The 24479-nt window shown below is 39.5% G+C and overlaps 1 long non-coding RNA gene and 1 pseudogene across 1 annotated transcript; one reads left to right on the top strand and one right to left on the bottom strand.

Moving 5' to 3' along the window:
- The first annotated feature begins 1017 nt into the window (after nucleotides 1-1017).
- Nucleotides 1018-2185, top strand: Alg11-ps1 (ALG11, alpha-1,2-mannosyltransferase, pseudogene 1; annotated as a pseudogene).
- An 11168-nt stretch (nucleotides 2186-13353) lies between these two features.
- On the bottom strand, nucleotides 13354-19654 carry LOC134486621 (uncharacterized). The gene is made up of 2 exons (XR_010065898.1): nucleotides 18954-19654; nucleotides 13354-14200 (listed from the first exon to the last, which is right to left on the bottom strand). It is a non-coding gene; the product is annotated as an uncharacterized LOC134486621 (long non-coding RNA).
- Between the last annotated feature and the right edge of the window lie 4825 nt (nucleotides 19655-24479).

Below are 24479 nucleotides of genomic sequence, written 5' to 3'. Positions count from 1 at the left end.
AAAGATTTAAAAGCAATTGCAATAGAGACCATGGGTTTGGTACTGAGGCTACAATGATAGATATAAAGGACACTAGAGATGGCATGCAACACTGTTGCAGAGAATGAGAAGTCAGTTGCCAGCAATTATATAAAGCAGCTTAAAACTACACTAACTCCAATTCCAGGGGATCTAATTCCTTTTTTCTGACTCCCATGGGTACTACACTATCCCTACACAGACATACACATTTAACATAAATAAAGTAACAATAAAATATTTTTAAATGTTCATTGCCACAATGTTTATGCTACTGGGGAACAGGGATCCTGGGTATGCACTTCTATCACAGTGCTGGGTTAGGTCATTGAGAACTCCCAATGGGACATGATCTAGCAGAGAGTATGAAACAGAGAGAGATAAATACTATAGCTTTGCACATACATTAAAAATATGTGCATGGGGAGAAAAACATGTTTGAAAATGATTTTTAAACAGACTATGCATTAACATTAACACTTGAAGAGAGCAAGACATGGGGGTAGAGCTTGCTTAAACTAAATGAATCGCTAAATCAACCCAACAGCCAAGGGAAGTTACTATCCTTTACCAGGAACTGAAGAACGTGATTAACCTACCCTGTGCCATGGGTCTTATAGAACGCTGGTCTTTTCCTTAAGTTTACTCTAAACATGGGGTAGTCCTCTCCTTTTGCTATAAGATCATGCACTTTGTTTAATATTTGACATGACTTGTTTTATACATGTACAGATTTGTCCATTACTCAAAATTAGGACTCTCAGATTTAAGATTCTTTTTCTGTTTAAAAATAAGATTCTAGATGGCGACACAGGAAGCTGATTTTTTATTCACTCTTCTTTCCTGGACTAATTATGCGTGGAGTTTTGTGTGTATATTTGGTCATTAGCCAACAAGGCCATCCTCTGCCACATATGCAGCTGGAGCCATGGGTCTGTCCACTTTGGGTAGTGGTTTAGTCCCTGGGAGCTCTGGTTGGTTGGCATTGTTGTTCTTATGGGGTGGCAAAACCCCTTTAGCTCTTTCAATCCTTTCTCTAACTCCTCCAATGGGGGTCCCGTTCTCAGTTCAATGGTTTGCTGCTAGCATTCGCCTCTGTATAAGGAAATGCTACCTTATGGAAGATTCCAACTGTCCTCACTTCACATTGCTAGGGCAAAGTCTTGGATCCATTCCTCTTGGCTGGGAAGCTCTGACGCAGCATGTTCCTGATTTTTACATTGATTCAATAGGATACGCCTTCACACTCCCTCTGTTTAAATATGTGGGAGGTTGCCGAGTTGGACGCTATGTTTACTATCCCACTATCAGCACATGCTGTCTGTGGTGAAGAATCAAACTCCTGGATTTAATAACGCTGCTTTCATTAGCAGAAATGCTCGTCTCAGCAAAGCAAGGCTCATCTATTACTATTTACTTGCTTTTGTTTATGGCCTTATTGGATCTTGCAGTGATGTAGTCATGGTTAATTCCTCTTGGACACTAAACCATATTCTCTCACCGTAGAAAGCTGGGCATTGCACTAGCATTGTTTATCCACCCTGTGATGTGCAAACATTTCTGGACATCCCTTTACATGAGAAAAAGGTGACCCTGGGGCATTTACTGGTTTCCATTGGCCAGTTCAGGCCTGAAAAGCATCATGTTCTGCGGATCAAAGCCTTTGCTCGGTTGCTAAATAAGAAGATAGCTGAGTTCCGCTATTATCTTAAACTTGTCCTTATTGCAGAATGTCTCAACAAAGATGATGAGTTTAGAGTAAACCAACTGAGAAGACTATCCTAGAATATGGGAGTTCAAGAAAAGGTGGAATTTAGAATAAACATTTCATTCGATGAATTGAAGATTTACTTGTCTGAAGCAGCAATCGGTCTGCATACCTTGTGGAACGAGTATTTTGGGATTGGAGTTGTCAAGTGTATAGAGGCTGGTACAATTATCCTTGCACACAATTCTGGAGGCCCAAAGCCTGACATCGTTTTTCCTCATGAAGGACAAATAACTGGATTTCTGGCTGAGAGTGAAGAAGGCTATGCTGAAACCATGGCCCATATTCTTTCTCTGTTGGCAGAAAAGAGACTTTGAATCAGGAAAACGCAGAGCATCTCTGAGCAGATTTTCCAACCAAGAGTTTGAAGTAGCATCCATGGGAAAGCTACTTACTTAATGCCCGATCTGCACGTTCTCAATGTTTCATGCAATGTGGAGATGAAGTTAGTAGGACAGCCTGTGTGCAAGTCCCCAGTTCCATCTCCAGCACCAGTAAAAGGAAACACCTTCATGTGTAAATATTTTCTAACTTTATTTTTCATTATAATAAAAGCAGCCTGAACAATTTTCTCAGCAATTTTGTATAGACAAGGCAGTAGTTAACAGCAGAATTAATCTATTGGAAAAAGTAAAAAAATAAAAGATTTTAGTAACATTTTATTTTAATGTGAATGCCAATATAATTAGCTAGTACTTAATTTACTTAAGAAAAGAATATCTCAAAATGAAGTTCATCCCCTAAAGTCTTGTAAGCAAAATCAAACCCTGACTGTCTGTGCTGAAAGGAACATATTTAGACTTATTTCATAACATATATAATCATTTTCCTTTGGGATACAGAACATGTTATTTGCAAATGGTTACAAGACACTTTTCTATCAAGGAATCATTATAGCTATTTTTTTCCTGATCATTCCTACCCATCAAATGAAAAATCCACAGAAAGACTGTACATCTGTTCATGTATTATGGCCCTGAAAAGGACCACAGCATTGTACTGATATTTTTTCACCAGTCTTTTACAGTAACCATTGTTTAACCTCTTGGGTACACTATCATTTCATTTATGGTTGAATTGCACATGACAGCCAAGCTGTGAACCAAGACCCCAAACTTCATTCATATACTAAGATGACAAGACAGGAGTCCTCCACCTTTTCATCCTCCAATCACTCATTTTTGTGGAGATGGTTTTTATTCTTTTCTCATTTTTCTTGGAAAAAACCAGAGTTTTCACGATATAACACATTAAGGGTATAGAATACTATTTTAAAGATTCAATGGGTAGATTCTGGAGAAATTCTCTTAATGGGTAGAATGGTAGCAGGCATGGGGATTAGAATTCAGATCCCCAGAAACTGCTTAAGTGCCAAGTGGACCTGGTGGCCCAACTTCAATTCCAATGATTTGAAGGCAGAGACAGAGAGTCGCTGAAGCAAGCTGGTTCCAAGATGAGACCATATCAGTCTATGTTTGACTGAGAAACTCTACCTCAATAAATATTGGGGAAAGTAACCAACCAAGGAATATTTCTAACATCAATCTCAGTCCTCAATATAAGTACAACCATGTATATGTACATATGAGCACACATGTATGTACAAACACACAAACATAAATGCATACACACACAGGCATACTCAAATGTGCAAGTACATGCACATCACGGAATATTCATAACAAATAACAACACAGAATACGTGATGAGAATAGAATATGTCACTAAGCAGTAAGAAGGATTGAAAGTTGACTCCTCAGATACAGAATCATGCCTCACAGGGCCCTGTCAGCCCTAATGAAATAGAGAACTTGGCAGATTGTGATTGTGGGAAGTAGACGGTGGTTTATGAAGACTAAAGGTAGACAGATCCATCCAAAGTGATACTTGACTATCGTTATATTGACAATAGTTGTTCAGTCTGTCTTCTGGCCAGTGGGACATGAAATACTTATTGAGACTAGGTAGGGGAGAAGGGTTCATTCTTTCACTGACCTATTCTGCAAGCATTTATGGAAATTTTTCTGTGTGCCAGTCATGGTATGAAGGGCTGATGTAGAGGGTCAAGGTAATTGGTCTTTATCCTCGAGCTAACACTTCACCCAGGGAGCTTGACCACATCCAAAAGTAGCTAACATGCATCAGTAGACAACCACCTGCATTTTGACAGTCACTGCCACCCTGTCCCCTGCTTCTTTACTCCAGAACCAAGCTTTATTTCCTTTTGGCTACTGAGGCTGTCAGCCACACAGTAATGAGAAAGGCATGCTGCGTAACAACCCATCTCCCCTGCGACTCTCTGACAGGACTTAGTACCATTTGTCACACAACTGAACAATGAGCCTGCAGTGGCAATTAAGAAAATCCAAGTCTATCTGCATTTACCCCAATGGAGCTCTTCATTCCTGAGAGTTTTTGAAATTACAGTGTTAAGTAAAGCCATCACCAGAATGTTCTTAGCTTATTTGAAAACTCATTAAGTAGGAAATAATGAACTCAGTGTACACACCTAAATGATGATCATAATTACAGGGATGGTTTGGGGGACCACATTTTTCTTTTTTGTTTCTTTCTGCCTTTGTGTCATTCTGAGTTATATTTCTGCATGCTACCCACTAAATTAATTTTGTATTTCTTCTGGTTTATTTTATCTCTGATGTAAACAACATGATAGGTTTATAGCAATGTAAGAATAAGGTATACTTTCAGCTGAGTGAAAAATATAACTTGAAGAAAAGTCTGTATGATTATGCTAGGTTTTACTGAAAAATTCTGTTTATTTAACCAAGAGTTCTACTGATCCATGTTATGGGTGATGCTCTAGTCATGTCTGATTCTGGAATCTTAAGCTAAGTAGAAGTACATAAATCCAAGGCTACTGTACTGAAATCTAGGTTGAAATTCTCTTTGTAGCTCATTGTAGGGGAAACACCATTTCTTTAGCATGAAACATTAGAGGGAACCAAGATTGGGGCTTATAGTACCTTTAATGTTAACTTTTATTTTTTTCAGTTTTTATTGATTCTTTGTGAATTTCAAATCCTGTCCCCAATTTCCCATATTTCCCAGTCCTTCCATATCCTTTCTCCACCAGGGTAACCTTTCCTCAAAAGAAAATTTAAATATTATAATTACATTTTTAAAAAAATGTCTCACCATGGAAGTTGCAATGTGTCACAGTGTAACAGACATTACACACTTTTATCCAAATAGCTTACTTGCAAATGTTCATTGCAATGAGTCATTGATCTGTCTCAAGGCCTCTGGCTTCTGCTATACCTTTAGTACTGCATTCTCACAGAGACTTCTCTCAGATATCCTGCTGTTGCTGTGAGTCATGGAGATCCTGAAGATTTGATTCTTCAGTTCTGGCCCCTTAGCATTCTCCAGGAGCTCTCAGGTAGAGTTCATTTTAGAATGGTCCAACTCAAAGTCATGGATCTGAAGATGTGTAGTGGCTCAGTTGGTCATCCTTCAAGCTCTCCTGTGCCAACACCAGTGTGCCCAGCTCTCCCACACTGCCTAGGTGGGAGACAGGGACAGTCTTCTGCACCCAGTCATTATTGGTACCACAATGCTATGATAATTGAGGGGGAGGCCAGCTCAACACAACCCTTGGACATCAACATGGCCCCAGGTAGCAGCCCAGACCATGGATGTCCACATGGCTTTTGATGATAACATGTACCACAGACAACAATACAGATCCCTGCTACATGAGGCAATGGACCAGTCATGGCCCTCAGCAGCAGCATGGCCCAGACACCAACATACCTTCAGGTAGCAGTTCAGGCTACACACATCAGGCTGTTCCTCATTGCCTTCATGGCCTCACTTCATAGTACACAAACCTCATCTCCATCACATGATTATTTATCCTAGTAGCAACAACCCACCTCACTAGGCAGTGGATGGGCCTCTGATTGTCTTCTGCCCACCTATGCTATGAAGCAGAATGAGGGCTTCTCTAATGTCAACTAAGTGACTATATTAGCATATTCTCTATGTTGCCACTATAACAAATGGCTTCAAATCAATAACAACACAGGTAGCTCACCTAACCAAAGCTTTACCTCTCATATTTATGCTTGGGAGTTGTCTGAGGTTCTCCTTCCCTTTGTCACTGCTGAAACTACAGATGAAGAAATAATCTATATTCAGAAGAGTTCTTATCACATAGGCGAACATGGTAGAACCATTTAATGATGCCTAAAGTCACTCACTGAAAATCATACATATCATTTTTGCTTCTATCCCATTTGCCAAAGAGAATACCAGCCAAATCCATTGGCAGAATTAAGAAACAAAACCATTCCACAAAGGGAACTGGAAATAAAATGAGGAGTCGCAGTCCACCAAAGTGCCTTTGGACAAGAAAGCGACTTTGGTTTCCTTTTGTTTGCATTGGGAAAATAGGACTGTACGTCTGTGGGCTCATGCTCCTGATCTAGTGTGCAATGTTTGAGAAACTGAAGATAGTACATGCTGGAAATTTTAGATTCACTATTGTCTGTGGAACATACACTAGCATGGGGATGACATGTGTGAGGCAGCATGTCTGTACTGCTAAAGGAATGGGAAAGGAGAAAATAAGAAAGATCACAGACATTTATAGGGAAATCAACCCCCGAGACACTGTGAGTTCTGCTATTGGCCTTTGAGTGCAATAGGGTTTTAGGGCAGTAGCAAACAGCTGAGACTGGGGCAACAAAGGAAAGGAATCTCCCAAGCTCACATGGATAATGTTATACACTCTGACTTGACCTTTTTCTATTATGATAAAAATGAAGTTTTCTAGCATTGTGAAATGTGACCAGATGTTTAATAGAGATGGGACCAAGATACCCTATGAGAGCTAAAACTATTTCCAGGTTTTGTGTTCTTGATGATGGATTTGGGAGGAAGTTTGACTTTTGTTTGTGCTGCATAATAGTAACCAAATTTCTTGAACAAAATAAAGCAAATTACTGCCGGCATAAACAAGATATATTTAGACATGGAAATCAGGTATTTTTACATATCACTTTAGTGATCTCATGCATTCTTATACATCTGTACATTTTGACACCTGGAAGCTGGCTCAATAAATATAGCAATTACCAAGGCCAAGATACATCCAAGCAGCATAAGTGATGAGAGTCAGATTAAACTTCCCATTTGGTCGTCTTTTTGTTTAGCTTTGTCTGGAGCAGTCCTTTCTTTGATACATGAAGCTGTCCATTTTATACAGGGGTGTCTTAGAGGCCGCAGACAGGTGGCTGTGATAGATGCCCCTCTATTGGAGAGCAATAAGAGTGGAAAGAAAAATGAAGGATTTGCCAAGCCCTTTGTGTGGAATAGAGAACTCAACCAAAGGAAGCAGGAGGGTGAGCCATTCATCTTGAACCTATATCCTTGCTGCTACTTTCCCGAGTGCTCTAAGGCCCTGCATTTTGAGCTCTGTCCAGGACAGTTTATGAATCTAAATTGGAATGAGGTCTTAGGGGTGGGATTTCTCAACCTTGTCACTATTTACATTTAGGGTTAGATCATTCTGTCACTGGGGGGTGGTGGATAGGATGGATTCTATGTGTGGTAGATTGTATGCTTGGCTTTCCAGTTTTCACTTACCAGATGCTAATGGCACCACCCGCTAAGATTACACAACCTAAGAGTGTTTGCTCTTATCGCCATGGCCCCTTGGGGACTGAGTCACATTCAGCTGAGAACCACTGATCTAGAAAATGTGATTTTAGAGACACCTGAGCTAGTCAATAGCCAGCCGTAGGAAGCCAGCATGCAGCCTTACAGTGATGAATGTGGGCATACTTCATGTTTAAAAGTCTGTGAGAGTGATCAAAAGTCTGCCTCTCCCAGGTTAGTCATTACCTCTGTTGTTATTAATTTTCTAAAGCGATGCATTGGAATGAGTGACTCCCATTTGAATCCCTCTCCCACGGCTGGCTGATTTTGCTCCCCTATTGTTTCTAATTTCCTGTAATGTCTGATTACATAGGGAAGCGTTCAATATGATCCTCATGTAAGAGCCCCTACAAATAGGCTTATGCCTCAGCTGTAAGCAGAAGCGAGGGAAGGCTTTTACCTTACTGCACTGAATATGTGTGTCGCTGGAAGTAAATGTGGTAACAACACAGATGATAGCTAGGGACAGAAAGGATACGTCAATACTGGACTGAATGAATTTTAAAGATGGTAAAGGTGTATATTTGTGATTCTTATCCATTTCTGTCATATGGACTAGAACATCTACTCAATAAAAAAAAATACTCTTAGGTTGTGTTTATGTTTCTTTTCTCTGGAATTTCTGTGGGTGTATCTTGTGGATTATATGATATTTGCTCTTCTCTGAAGGTGTGTCAAAAACTTCTTGCCCATCTTGGGTATAAATTTTGATACATGCTTATTGTAAAAGGGCCTTTGAGCTGAGTGAATTCTTACTGAATTGACACTATTGCTTGTCAGTTCTTTTTTAAATAATTATTTTACTTATTTACATCCAAGATGTTGCTCCCCCTCCAGGTCTCCCCTCCCAGAGTTCCCCAACCCCATCTCCGCACCCCTTCACCTCTGAGAAGGTGCCTCCCCCCTGGCACCCCCTTCCTCTGAAGCATCAAGTTTCTACAGGACTAGGCACATCCTCTCCTACTAGGGCCAGACAGGGCAGTCAGTCCTCTGCTACATATGTGTCTTTGACCTCGGAGCAGTCCATATATGTTCTTGGTTGGTGGCTTAGTTTCAGGGAGCTCCCAGGGGTCAAGGTTAGTTGACACTTTCCTATGGGATTTCCATCCCTTTCAGTCCCTTCAATCCTTCCCCTACCTCTTCCATAGGGGTCCCCAATCTCTGTCCAATGCTGTCTATATCTGCAATCTGTCTCAGTCAGCTGCTGTTAGAGCTTCTCAGAGGACAGCCATGCTAGGCTTCTGTCTGCAAGCACAACATAACATCAGTAATAGTGTCAGGGATTGGTGCCAACCCATAGGATGGATCTTAAGTTGCCATGGTCACTGGTGGGCCATTCCTTCAGTCTCTGTTCCATTTTGGTTCCTGCATTTCTTTTAGATGGGAACAATTCTGGGTTTTGAAGATGAGTTGGTGTCCCTATCCCTCCACTGGGAGCCCTGTCTAATGAATGGAAGTGGACTGTTCAGGTTTCATCTCCCTACTGTTCAGCTAAAGTAACCTACACTGAGTGCAGGGTGCCTCTCTCATCAATCCTGTAAGCAGGTGGATATCATAGGATAGACGTCTGGGTCTCCCTCCAAGATGAATGATGATGGTCAACAAAATGGCTTTGTTACCACTCGCTGCCATTTCTGATGACCTGAGTTCAGTCAAATCCATAGGAGAGAACTGATAACCCCATGCTCTTCTTTAATCTCCATACACATACTGCAATGTATATGCTCTCACACATAATAAACAAACAAACTGATAGTGTTTATTTTAAGATGAAGGTTTTAGGGGAACTATGTGTTTGGTTCTATGAGTTTGGATGATAGCTAAATACTTCATTGTTACTTTTATCTGCATTCATGATTTTAAGGTGTCCTCAGTAGCTTTGTTTGTTTTATATCACCATAAAAACAGACCTCACCTATCACAATGATGTACTAGTTCAGGATACCAATTGATTCTTCATCTAGATTGTCCTGGTTCCAATCCTGCCTCTATGTAGTTAATAGCTTGCCATCATGGGACAAACCATGCTTCTCAGTTTACCTACTATATAGATTTACATGTATTGAATGAATCAAAATACACAAAGTACCTAGATCAGAGCCCAACACATAATGACTGTCATATAATGATGGGAGTATCTTTAACAGTTTAGTCTTGTTTAGTTTAAAGTAGCTTACTTTAAACTAAAGGAGATCCTTCTTCATAGAGTGTCCATGTTTACTGAATGGGAAAAATGTGTGTGCAAATTTATATGTACATAGTTGCATGCTCAAGTGTAATTTGTGTTGATGAGGGGTTGCAGACTCCACAAGATAACCTTGAATGTTAGCCTTAGGGATGCCATTCACCTTCTTTGACATGATCTCTCATTCACCTGCAGCTCACCAATTTGATTAGACTGGCTAGGCAGTGAGCCCTGGGGATCCACCTGCCTACAGCTTCCCAGTGCTGGGATTGCAACACACTCAGCATCTTTATGTATGTTTGGCAAACTACATTTAAGTCCTCAAGTTTATACAACCAGCCTTTTACCAACTAAGTTATATGTCCAGTCTTGCCCTGGAAATTTTGACTTCAGATAAGAGATGATGTTTTCTATAAATATGCTCCATATTATACTGGGGGAATACTTTTAGTTAAAAATACACAGCTGATATTTTGGTTATAATTGAATATTATTTCTTCAAAGATACCTGTATCTTCTACTTCATGAACATATTAAATATCATGTAAAGATAGGAAGATTCTTCAACCATGCCATTTAACATTGTTTTCTAACCCACATGGATAAATTCTTTATCTTCCATAAACAAACACAAAACTTAAATCTTAAAAACATAAAAAATATCTTTCAAGCTTGAAGGGGCTCGAGACCCCATATGGACAACAATGCTAAGCAACCAGAGCTTCCAGGGACTAATCCACTGCCCAAAGACTATACATGGACTAACCCTGGGCTCCAACCTCATAGGTAGCAATGAATAGCCTAGTAAGAACAGCAGTGGAAGGGGAAGACCTTGGTCCTGCCAAGACTGAACCCCCCAGTGAACATGATTGTTGGGGGGAGGGCGGTAATGGGGGGAGGATGAGGAGGGAAACACCAATATAGAAGGGGAGGAGGAGGGGTTAGGGCGATGTTGGTCTGGAAACCGGGAAAGGGAATAACAATCAAAATGTAAATAAGAAATACTCAAGTTAATAAAGATAAAAAAAAATCTTCCAGACTGGTACAGATCTCCTGTCTTTTAGTTAATCTCAGAGTGATACTTAATTCATCAACAGTTAAGTTACTGTCCAATAACTCCATGCAATGTTCATTCTCTTGACTTTCACCTTTTATTATGCTAATCCTTAATTAGAAAATTAGAAATTAGAAAATCAGAAAATATTTAAGTATTAAGTATTTTCATGAAATATTTTCTTGATGTCTTTTCACAGATTGCCATGTGAGTGGCTCTATAACATGATCCATACACTATGCTTTATGTTTTTTCTGTAGGGTCTGCTTCTGAACTCTGCATTTATTAAATGTTCAGCCCTGTTTGACTGATTCCCATGTTCATGTTGCAGCAATGTTTGGCTGAAAGGCTTTCAGAGATGGCAGAAAATAGATCAACTGTTAGATTGTAAGCCAGTAAGGAAGAATGTCTTAGGTGTGTTTTGTTAGCCTTCATGACCCATATAGAGTTATCTCTCTTGGAGTCAGGTTTGCTTAGGAAAAGCATGATGACATCTATAATTCACAACTTAAATCTTAGGCACATTATTCTGGCTGATGCCCAAGGTTTATGATAAAATGACAGCATTATTTCTCTAGAGAAGCTAGCAATAAAATAAAGTAAGGATGTCTGTTAAAAAATGTTTTATTATGGTGCACACTTATTAACAATAAGATCTGTTTGAGACATCTGAGAGTACTTTCTTTTTTTTTTCTTTATGCTTCTTTTGAGGAACCCTTAATGTATCTGAAGTGACCTAGAATGTCCTTTCTCAGACTTTCCTTGCCAACAGAAGGTAGTATTTAAAGTCAATATGTTGTGTCACAAATCCCTGTGGCTAAGATGCTAATTATTTTTCATTACATCTCCCAGCAACATTGAATGTAGAATCTGAAACTCCTGCCTCACCTCCTATAACTGTTGTAACACCTATGTCTAAATGATATAATTTCCCAGGATCATAAAGTTTGAGAATATATGTATGTCTCACTCTACTAGAACAAGATGTAGACAAAAGAAATGCATATGACATTTGGTGACTTCCTTATGAGAAAATGACATAGAAATAGAAGAATTCTGGCTAGTGGCATTTTGTCTGCTGTCTTGGCAATAGTGTGTGGGCTCAGAATTCACAGTCGTTACTATGTGGTGTTGTGGGTGGGTCCAACTGCCTTTGAATTGGGTGATTATAGAAAAATAACACAGCCCATCAGGACTTGTCAGAGTTGAGACTCATGAGGACATGTAGCATTGCTCTCAGCATTCTCCATGGCAGACTCCAGCTCAGACTGGTTTAAGCACAAAGGCAAATATGTTCTTCTAAGAAGAAACTCCTACTTTCAATTCAGGCACACCTGTCCTTTATACTCTACCTGGCTGGACATGGATTCAATATTATTTTAAGACATGCCTTATCAGAAGACAAGGCAGCCAACATGTGTCTGTCACGATTTCAGAGAGAGGGTATCTCCTGACAAAACAAGAAGATTTGCTAGAGGAGATTGTCCTTAGCCTACAATGACACAATTATATATTCCTTGATCAATCCTTAGTAAGAGGAGGAGAGTAATATGATTGGCCAAGAGTGAATCATGTAAACACCATGGACCTTGGATGATGAGAAATTTTCAATAGAGCTATTTATAATGGGAAGAAAATTTGGAAATTTTCTACCTTATATCAAAGATGTTTTGTTTGATTTACAAAAACAAATATGTATTTGTTTTTATGATTTATACATTTGTCCACATCTATACCTATAATGCCTATTTCTCAGTATCACTTAATCTCATCTTTGATCTATATTAAGCAAACAGTGAAGAAAATTGAAACTTTTGCTCTATTTATTTCCATATTTAATTCTAACTTCTTCCTAATTCTGATAGGTGGGTGTGGTATACTTGGTCTCATACTGTGGGTAGGAGTATCCTAATGGCAAGAATGATTGTAAAGTGGTGGGAACTGGCCACTGACCTTTAGAGTGTCACAGCACTATAAGTCTGAGATCCTAGCAAGATAATATGAATTTTAACAGAATTTTATATGTTCCTGAGGTATATGTGTATATATGTATAGTTGCCAGATGTGGAGTTTGGTGTTAAACATGGCAGAAAATGGGGCAATTATGTTGCATCATGGAACTTTGAAGGGTCAATCAAGAAATACAGCCAATACATAGAGGGGTTATAGGAGAGTTTAGAAATGACTGTTTAGGCTATTGAATAGAGAATAGGTTTAATACCACAGTGGATTCCAAAGCAAGGCCCCCAGTATATTACCATCAGTAATCCCTAAAGACTTGCTAAAAGGACAGACTCTTTTTTTTTCTTTTTCTTTTTCCTTTTTCTTTTTTTCGGAGCTGGGGACCGAACCCAGGGCCTTGCGCTTCCTAGGCAGCGCTCTACCGCTGAGCTAAATCCCCAACCCCAAAAGGACAGACTCTTAAACACAGCCTCAGTCCTAGTAAAATCAAATCCTGCTGTGGGAGTTGAGCCCAGAGATCTACATGTTAACAAGTCCTTCAGGGGATTCCTACAGAGTCAAGTTAGGAATCAGAGACTTTGGGGGATGGCAGTAGAAAGACCCCTTAGGAAGCCATGGCCATCTTCCAGAAATAAGGACAATATAAAGTCATACAGAAGATGTAGAGATCAGATCAGACACAGATACATATAGTTTCCATTTATTGGAATCACTGGGAAAACCTGATAAGGGACTGGATGTAGAGATGGAGGAGAGCATGTAATCCTTGGGTTCGTAATGGGAGAGGCTATAGCTCTGACAACGTTTTTCTTCCCGCCAGCCATAAAATTAAAGATCCAGAAGCCGAACTCTGAGACCAACGAGGGTCAGATGACTTTTTTATAAAAACACCATCCACTAAGGAGTTTTGTTTCCTTGTCATCTTGAAGCCTTCATTTTTTCCAAATATAAAATAGGTATTAATGCTATTCTTAGGAGAGATATACTAAGAATATGAACTTATATCATGAGCATTAAGTGCCATGCAAATCAAGTTGTTCATGATAGGAGGACTGAGTAGGACACAAATACACATACCATTTCTGTGGACTTCCATTAAACATCAATCTCTTAGTAGTTATCAATACCCCTTATACTGGATTGCCTTTAAATGGCTCTACTTACTACTTAGAAAATAGTCTTCCATAAAGAAAAGTTTTAAAAAGGAACATCATATCAAGGCTGGGCAAGGCAACTCAGTAGAAGAAAGTCCCAAAAGCAGGCAAAAAGAGTCAGAGATACTCCTCATACTCCCACTATTAGGAGTCCCACAAAAACACAGGAGTAACAACCTTGCCACTAGAGTCTCTGAGACCTCCTATGAGCCCTGCTTAGTTGATTCTGTGAGCCATGATCTCTTGATGTGCTCAATCCATTTGACTCCTATAATTCTTCCTCTCCATCTTCCACAGAGTTTGCTGTGGGTCTCTGCAATTGCTTCAATGAGCTGCCAGCAGAGTTCTTTCTAATGAGTTTTGGGCAAGACACAGACCTATGAATATAACAGAATATAATTAGAAAACATTTTATTTTGTTCCTCTCTGTCTTATGCCTCTGTATTATCCAGCTTCTTGTTTCTAGTCATCCATGCAGTGTGAGGCAATAATACAAGTGAAAAGCCTTCACACTGAGATTGGATAAGGCAACATAGCAGGAGAAAAAGTCCCAAGAGCAGGCATATGACTCAAAGACACATCTAGAGTTAGGAGTATCCCAAAAACACCAAGCTAACAGCCACAACCTATGGACAGTGAACCTGTTGCAGCTCCTTGCAGGCCACCCCCAAAATGCCCTCCGATTCCAGTCATCTCTTTCCACACCTTCTCTCTCCATCTTTCCGGCCCACCTGATCTCTCCTGTTCCCATCCCCACCTGCACCAAGTTCATTCACAAAATCTATTCTATTTCCCCTTCCCATGAAAGATCTATGTTCCCCCTTAGAGCTCTCTTTGTTACCTAGCCTCTTTTACTCATTGGATTGTAGTATTGCCACTTTAGCTTCTATGAGTCCATGTGGACACCACTTAGACTGTGTTCTCCTAGTACCCTCCATCTCCTCTGACGCCTACAATCTTTCTACCTCCTTTCCAGAAGATTAACTGAGCTCTTAGAGGAAGAATCCAATGGAGACCTCCAGTGTAAAGTCTCTCTTTAAATAATGTCTGGCAGTGGGCCTCTGCATTCGCTTGCTTCCAACTGCTGCAGGAGGAAGACACTTTGATGACAACTAGACAAGGCACTGATCTATGAATGAGTACAACAGAATATCATCAGGAACCATTTCATTGACATTTTTTAGACTTGTTGTGTTTGGTTCTACCCTAGGTTTCTGGGCTATCTAGTCTCTGGTTCCTGAACATCCAAGCAGTGTGGAGCACAGGTTCCTTCTCATGGTGTGAACATAAAATTAGTCCTGTCATTGGTTGGCCACTTTCACAAAGGTTTTTTTTCTCCATTGCTCTTGCACAACCTGGCAGGACAGTTTGTAGGTAGAAGGTTTTATGGCTGGGTTTGTGTCTCAGTCTTACCACTGGAAGCCTTCAGATTCCATATCCTCTATTTATAGAAGTCCTTGCTAGGATAAGTTTCATAGAATCCTAGGAGTTTCTACTGTACTGTTTCCACATCACCCCTCAAATGCCCTCCAATTCCAGTCATCTCTCTCCATACCTTCTCTCTCTATCTCCTCTGCCCACCTGATCTTTCTTGTTTACATCCACATCTGCCCCCAGTTCACCCACAAAATCTATTTCAGGGGAAATGGGATTTTCCCTGCAAAACATATTTCCTAAGTATCCCCCTTAGAGTCCTCCTTGTTACTTAGCCTTTTTGAATCTGTGGCTCGTACCATGATTATCATTTACTTGAGAGTGTATATCCGCTTATATGGTTGTCTTCTGGGTCTGGGTTACCTCACTTAGGATGTTTTCTTTTCAAGTTTCATCCATTCTCATGCCTATTTTAGGATGCCACCTTTTAACAGCTGAGTAATAATATTCCATCATGCAATTGTACCACATTTCCTTTATCCACTGTTTAGTTGAGGGACATTTAGGTTGTTTCCATGTCCTGGCTATTATGAACAATGCTGCTATAAACATAATTGAACAACTGTCTTTGTGATAGGATGGAGCAACCTTTGAGTTTATGTCCAAGAGTAGTATATTTGGGTTTTGAGGTAGATTGATTCCCAGAGTGCTGAGGAACTGCCATATTGATTTCCACAGTGGTTGTACAAGTTTGCGCTCCCACCAGCAATAGAGGAGTGGTTCCCTTACTCCACATCCTCACTGCCATGAGCTGTCATTTGTGTTATTGATCTTAGTGAGTCTGACGGGCATGGAATCTCAAGTAGTTTTGATTTGCAATTCTCTGATGGCTAATGATATTGAACATTTCTTTAAATGTTTCTCAGCCATTTGAGATTCCTCTTTTGAGAATTCTCTGTTTAGAATCTGAATTCCATTTTTAAATTGGATTATTTGGTTTATTGATATCTAATCTCTTGAGCTATGTTTATTTTGGATATTAACCCTCACTAAGATATTGCTTTGAGGTTTTGTCCATTTAATGTGATGTTGGCTATAAACTTCCTGCAAATTGCTTTTAATTATATTTATGTATGTTTGTTGTATTTCTACTCTTTCTTTCCAAGACTTCTATCATGAAGGGGCATTGCATTTTGTCACATGCTTTTTTTTTTTAATTTTGCATCTAATGAGATGGCCATGTGTTTTTTGTTATTTGTTTTGTTGTTGTTGTTGTGGTGGAGGTGGTGGTGGTGGTGGTGGTGGTTTTCCTTTCAGTTTGATTATGGTGAATTACATTGACTGATTTTCATGTGTTGGACCATCCCTGCATCTTCGGGATGAAACCTACTTGATTGAGGTCAATGATTTTGTTGTGTTCTTGGATTCAGTTTGCAAGTAATTTATTGAGTATTTTTCCATCAATGTCCATGGTGTACAGAAGATTTGTCTGTAATTCACTTTCTTTGTTGAATCTTTTTGGAGTTAGGGTATCAGGGTGACTGTGGCCACAAATTATTCTACAAAATAGAGAGAAAAGGAACATTGCCAAATTCATTTCATGAGACTTGGCTCTGAATTTTAAAGAAGAGAAAAATGGATGCAACATGAAACCAAGAGAGTGTTAAATTTAATCTCAGGCAATGCTAGCACTGAGTATTGAACTTTTCCCAATGTAAGTCTCAGAGTTTCTTTTCAGAAGGAGACTTGCCCCAAGAAAATATGCTAGATATTTACCTAAATTTACTAATAAATACTTGGGGAATGAAATGAGGTTGTTTTCCATAAGTCAATTGTGTGTGGCTCACCGTCAAAACCATAATAAGGTCGGGTGGAAGGCAAGAGACCTTTGAGAATAGGGGAGTATAAGTTTTTGCTTATTAAGGATTCAACATTTCAAGGTTTTTGAAACCTAGAGCATATTAATTACCTCCAACTCTGAGTAGTCACTTTTAAACACATAAACTTGCCTGTACCTCACAATTACAAAAATATAACAGCTCCTTCCTGCACCAATCATGTTTTAATTTTTCTGATTTTATACTTTTGCAATAACATGTATGTTTTATGGAACAATTAAAGAATAAATTAGTATACAGTTGGCCCTCTGTATGCATTGGTTCTACATCCACAGATACACTCTACCACGACTTCCACTTGAATATTTACACTTTCTTATGTTTGTGTGTGTGTGCATGTACACCACGCACACACACACACACACACACACACACACACACACACGCACACACACACCTGCCATGTTCAAGATAAATAAAAAATTTTCCAAATACTGTTAATTTATATTGGGCTTCCCCCACCATTTTGATCTCTCTCTCTCTCTCTCTCTCTCTCTCTCTCTCTCTGTGTGTATGTGTGTGTCTCTCTGCCTCTCTCTCATTCTCTGCCCCTTCTCCTCTCTCCATCATATCCCACTCTCCTAGACTTTTCCAATTAGATATGCTGGTCTAGGAGCTTACTTTCACTTCTACGGTGCTGGAAATAGAAAGGCAGACCATCATGCCTCATTCACTTTTTAAAAAGCATTATTTCTGGGACTCAAACTGAGGTGATCATGTTTATTGGTCAAGAGCATGAGCAGATGAGCTCTTGCCACAACCTAATTGGCAGACTATTCACTTGTTATTTCCTACTCCAGTACTTTTTTAAAGTTTTCCTACTAGCAAATCCTTTTCACTTGAGAATTGTGCATAATGTCAGGTATACAGGTGTATAAAACATAAGTATAGAAACAAAACACTTACTGATACTAACTCATAAAGAATTTTATTCTAAAACAATTCTTTGATAAACACATAACTTTATCACTTATTAAAGGTGAATTGAATTTTATACGTCCATTTATTTTTACATAATAATTAAAACAGATGGGTATTTAATACTGCAGAATATAGAACATATTTCACATTTATCAGAATTAATCCACATTTGATTATACGGTTATCAGTGCTCAAAATGACTTTGCATAAATACATAATATAAAATGATGGAAGAATGATTCAAGACATTTTAGAAATTGTTGGGAATTCTGTGTTAATCCCAAGCCAACATTTACTGAATGGAGCATGTTTGTGTGCATGTGCGTGTGTGTGTGTGTGCGTGTGTGTGTGTGTGTGTGTGTGTGTGTGTGTGTATGTGTGTGTGTCTGTGTCTGTGTTTTCAACCAGATTAGAGAATATCCATCAAATGACTCAAGCTTGAGTGCAGCCTGTAATATCAGAGACTAGAGTTGATAGGTTTGTAAAGACTTTGTGATCTCTCTCAATGTATCTGTATAGTAGCCAAGATGCTATGGGGTCCTACAGTAAAGCTGTGTAGAATCAAGCATCACAATGCAATGCAAAAGTGCATTAGTTTGGTACATTGTTGAAGAATGACGGTAGAAAAGTATCAAGGCTTTGGTTGCTGTAATTAATCACTTATATCTCTAGAAGAGGAGAAAACTTGGTGTGTACTGTCAAAACACTGTGGTCCATGTCAAATATTAATGACAGTATTTCAGGGCATCTGCTGGTCTCATGGATGGTGTGATGCTGTGCACAGAGTAATGTGTGCACATCGTGTTGTGTGTTCATAATCAAGGCAGCACTGACATCGTACAATACAAACCAGGTGAGATCTGCCAGGATCACCTCAGATTCATTTCATATTGGATTTGAATGACTTTTTGATACTGTGCATTCGCAAAGATTTTACCATTGCAAAAAGAAGTTCCAACTCCAAGTTAGTTATGTAGCCCCATTAATGGTTAGCAATCTAAAACCTAAAAAATAAAATGAAAAAAATTTATGAGATATTATGATCAAGTATATGAGATGATATGCCCAGGCTATATATATGCAAACACTATGCCATTTTAGAGAAGGAAATTGAATATATGTTCAATATGAAATTCAGAGAATTTAAGACTAATCTCTCTGGATGCTAAGGCATGGCTGTCTTAAAGATCTGTCATGAAACTGACTATTTTTTTCATATTATTATGGACATATATGCACTGGTCAACTTTGAATTACTGAAACAAAATCCTGGAAATGGCTTATATGGAAAAGAGGTTTACTTAGGGTTTCTGAATTTCCAGCCTGTGACCTCTTGGTCATGTTGCTTTGGGTGGCACAGTACAATGAATGCACAATGCTTTCAGGAGTACTGATACACACTAATTACTGTATAAACATATGGTAGAGGGGACAGGTTGTTTCATGAAGGCCAGGATGCAAAGAGGGGAAGAGGAAAAGTCTAGAATCCTAATATCTGTCTTTACACTTGTGCATCCCTTAATCCCAATAACTGAGCTTCATTTCAACAGGCTCCAGCCCCTCAAATTCCATAGGTGAGAACCAAGCCTATATGCATAGCCTATAGGGGACATTCCAAAGTCAAAGTAGGACAGATACAGTGCTGTATATTAGACAGGGTACCAACTGAGAAGATTCAGAAGTGCAGACTGGTTTACAAGCAATCGCCATGTGCTTTGGGGGGATTGTCGGTCTAGTCTCGGGACAGTATTAAGGGACATGATGAAGCAGCACAAAGTGAGCCCCAGTGGGTATCAGTTTAGCTTTATCCATGGCACAGGAGCCAGTGCTTTTAAAATCAGAATCCAGAATGATCCCAAGTCTAAGTGCCAAGGGCACAACACTGGAGGCACCAGTCATCATCCAGGAAGGAAATTTGGTATCATCGATCCACGTTTTGATTTTAATCATAAATATCCCCCAAATTGTTGACAATTAAGGAGTTTTCAGTTGGACTCATACCATGTGGTGTGCTTGGTTTGTTCGTTTTAGAGACATTGTAACTCTACAGACTACCAAAAAGGAAATATTGACAGCAATCCAGCCACAAGACCTTTGACTTACCATCTGTCCTGCTGTAAGATGTGATGGGAAATGGTATTGCAGAACTTGTGGGAATGGCCAACCAATCAATATCTGCTTTAAATTGAAGGCAACTCCACAAGAAAGGGCCCATGCCCTACACTGCTTGGATGGCCAGGAACTGGAGACTGAATGGGGTAGAACCAAACATGACTGGTGTTAAAATAAATTAATGTAGTAATTCCTAATGATACTCTGTTGTACTCATAGATCAGTGCCTTGTCCGGTTGTCATCAGAGATGACATCGGATGGGGCTGAATGCAGAGACCCTCAATCAGACATTGTGTGGAAAGAGAGTCTAAATTGAAGGTGTCCATCAGGTTCCCTATGAGCTTGGGGAATCTTGGTGAAAGGGGGACAGAAAGATTGTAGGAGTCAAAGGGGATGGAGTATACCAGGAGAACATAGCTTACTGAATCAACTAGGCAGGATGCATAGGAGCTCACAGAAACCAGGTGGCAAGCACAGGGTCCAGGTCCTAGGCATATGATTTATGGGTGTTAGCTTGTTTTTGTGGGGCTTCCAACAGCTGCAGTGGGTGTATCTTTGACTCTTCGACCTGCTCTTGGGATTCTTTTTCTCCTGTTGGGTTACCTCGTTCAGTTCTGATGCGAGGGCTTTTGCTTTCTCTCGTTGTAATTTGTTTTCTCCTGTTTGGATGTTGTCCCTTGGAGGCCTGCTCTTTTTGAAGGGAGATAGAGAGTGGATCCTGGGGAGACAGAAACTGAGGGAATGGAGCTGAGAGTGCATGGAGGAAAGAAAAACTGAGATCAGGGTGTATTGTTTGATATTTCAATTAAAAATAATAATAAAAGTCAATTGGCATAGGACAATCCAAATGATAGGCAGAGTAGTGAAGAGTAAGACAAATTATATCATTTTGCTTAGGAGTAAAAAGATTCTGGGGATATAAGACTTTGACTTGAAAAACTTTTTGTTAAATTTTATTTATTTATCTCCCCCCTCCCCCTATGCCAATGTGCTTGCCATAGTGTGCATGAGGATGTGGGGGTGAGAAGACAACAGCATGAGCCACTTCTCTCCTTTCTCCCTTTCCCATGAGGAACCCTAGGGATTAAACTCAGGTTGTCGAGTTTAGTGGCAGGAACATTTGTCTGCTGAAGCTTCTCAAGAGCTTTAACTTTGAATTTCAAGGACAAGACTCATTGATCACTTTATTAGGGAAGAGGTTCTAGTCCCATCACATGAGCACATATTTTCTCATGAAAACACACACACACAGAGAGAGAGAGAGAGAGAGAGAGAGAGAGAGAGAGAGAGAGAGAGAAAGAGAGAGAGAGAGAGAGAGAGAGAGAGAATCAGAAATGTGCTCATCTAATAAAGGTTGTATTCAGCATTTGTTGAGCACTTCTGTTCACTGTTTCATGAAGCACTTTAGATTAATATCCTCATTTAATCTTCACAACTAACTCATAAGAAGGTATAATTATTTCTCCCATTTTTCATGATTCAAAAAGCAAAAGCTTACAATGTTTTAATAGTTGCCAGTGACAGGCCTGATAAGTGGAAGAACCCTAAACTGAGCCTGCACAGCTGGGTTCCGGCACTTGCAATCCTCAGCCCTTCAGAAACCTTGGGAGTAGAAGTGGGTGCCGCTTCAACATTTAAAGGACTGCCCAGGAAAAGGACTGCTCTTATTTTATGGTGATTAGAAATATGTTCAGGTAAGGAGAAAGAGGATGTTGAATTTCTGAACTTTCAAGAATGAAGGAGACTGTTCTAGAAAGTAGGCATTTCCTATGCTCAGGAGGAATTCTCAAGAGAATGCGAGCTCTGCATAACTGATCTAATCTTTAATACCCCCTAACTGCATGTTGCTAATTTTTCCAGTGTTCTCTAAATTAAAAACGAGCTCAATCATGATGACTTACAAAATCAACATTAAGAACACAGTGGAAGGGCAACTTGTTTTATTTTACAATAAAGCTTATAATTTATCATAAATCCCCATGCCTTTTGAATAAATGCTAGTATACCATATGCCCCCTTCAGCTCATGTTTGAGTGCATATTATAAAAGGTCCATAATCCAAAACACTTTATGCATTTTCATGATCACAGAAGGCCGCCTTGCCTTCCATTCACGATTAATTTCTTTTGATGGCTCCCTCTAGATCTTAGAAAATAATTAAAACTAATGAACAATGTGAAATGGCAGTAATGCAAGGAGCATATTGTTTCCTGTCTGGATTCCAAGTTTGATCAAAGGGAAGACGCACTGAGATGCAATGACATTGATGTTCGTACTTTCCTTCCAGGCCACCCACTGAGGCCAAATGACAGCTTCAGGGAAGATTCATGGATTAAGTTTTTTAAATTACTATTTTATTCTTATTCTTATTCTTATTGTCACTTTATAGGATAGACTTTGCAAAAATACATTTAGTAGGAGTAACTGCTGTTTCCACAACAGAGATGGCCGCTAAGCTGTATGTACAGGGCCATGTGTGTGCCTTTGTTTTTCTTACCACTTTCCAGTATTGCAAGTGAAATAAGGTTTTCATTAAATCAGTATGCCTCCTTAGACCCATTATCTAAACCTGTCTGACTGCTGGAGGGGCAAAGGCATTCACAGATGACCGTTTTATCACATTAGCCATGTTTGATGCTGTGCTGTCAACGGATACTGTAAAGAATGTTTTATTCAGAGGTTTCTGTAGTCAAACACTTAACTTCCAGTTAAGTCAGTTGTGTAGGAGGTATGAAGGCCGACTTGGGAGGTGTTTCTGTAATAGTTAACAGGGATGTGGGATTTTAGGAGAACTGACTATTCAGTCATTCACATTTTGTGGTGGTTTTATCTATACAAAGTACTTGACTCTCTCTCTCTCTCTCTCTCTCTCTCTCTCTCTCTCTCTCTCTCACACACACACACACACACACACACACACACACATACTTGACAGTCTATTTGTTCAGCCATGCCATTGGTACATTGATTGTAACTAATCATAATAGAAGTTTTATCGTTTTAAAAACTTTTCTTCCTCAGTTAAAAAAACAAAACAACACATGTATTGAAGATACAACACAAATAGATTACCTATTTACCCTGGCCACATATGAGAGTTAGATGAACGTGTGTGGGGGTGGGGTGTGTGGGAGGAGTAAGTCATTATTAATTACTCTTATATTTGCATCCTTTCATGAAACCTTGAGTGTTTTTCCCCTATTCCATTTCTCTACTTCCTGTTTATTGACTCCACATGGAAAGAAACCTGAGATGGGCTAGAAGCATTTGTTTAGTAATTGGTGGGAGTTTTGAGGAATTATTAGAGTTCAATCATCCAATTTTGCTACAGTTGTTCACTGACGATTGAAAGCCTGAACTTTAGCAACAGAACCTTCTGATTCTTTGTGGGATGAAATGTTGTGGTTAATTCAGTACTATCCTCTTTAGTTTAGTTTGTTTGTTTTGGCAGAAGGGTGCTGGTGGAAAGTTAGTAAAGCAAACCTAAGTCTAGAAAGTTCTTACTCAGTTGAACTTACACTACTGATCCTGGGCCATCCTCATAAGATGACCACATCTAAAGTGATTGGTGGTAACTTGTGAATGTTTGCTTGATAAGACTGAGAAGCACCTAGGATCCCTTGAGAGGGTTAAAAATATATCATGAAATAGAGCTTTCTACAGCCCAACCCAGCGTGGATGAGTCAAGACTGATGAGAAGTGATTCAAGGCTTGTTTTATGCCATTGGTGAAAGAATAAAAAATACAGCCAAAAAGTCAGAAGTTTAAAAAATGCAACCTCACCCCTAAAAAGCCAAAATACCTCAAATTCCAGACCCTGCCCTCTACCTGTATTAAATGATCATAAAGTTAGATTAAAACTTAGAGAATATACTTGAGAAACAGGAAGCTCCTCCTTGTGATTTTTCATTAGTATTCTCGACCCTTTCCAATGACACCATCCCTGCCCCCTCAGGTTGTGGTTTCTCCCTTTAAATACCCTTTCTCCCAGCCTTTCAGGGTCGAACTCCACTGCCCCTGCGTGGGATACGAGTCTTGACCCCAGTGCACTGGTTCCCGTTAATAAACCTCATGTGATTACAGCAAGGACGGTCTCTCGTGAGTTCTTGGGGGGTCGTGTCATCCCGAGACTTGAGCGTGGGTCTCCCGGCTCCGGGGGTCTTTCATTGGGATTTATGTATTGTTTTAGTTTTAAATGTAGATCTATCTAAGAAATCATAATGGTGATTGAACCCAGTAGTATAGCAGCTTATTTAATTGAAAACACTCCAACACATTTACAAAATGTTTTTCACCAAATTCACCACAATTTTCTTTTGTTTTTTCAAAATAGATGACCCAGTGTTCCTA

The sequence above is a fragment of the Rattus norvegicus genome, chromosome 4 (genome assembly GCF_036323735.1).
Source record: "Rattus norvegicus strain BN/NHsdMcwi chromosome 4, GRCr8, whole genome shotgun sequence".
Classification (NCBI taxonomy): Eukaryota; Metazoa; Chordata; class Mammalia; order Rodentia; family Muridae; genus Rattus; species Rattus norvegicus.
The sequence above is the reverse complement of the archived record's forward strand: the minus strand, read 5'-3'. Positions and strand labels throughout refer to the sequence as shown.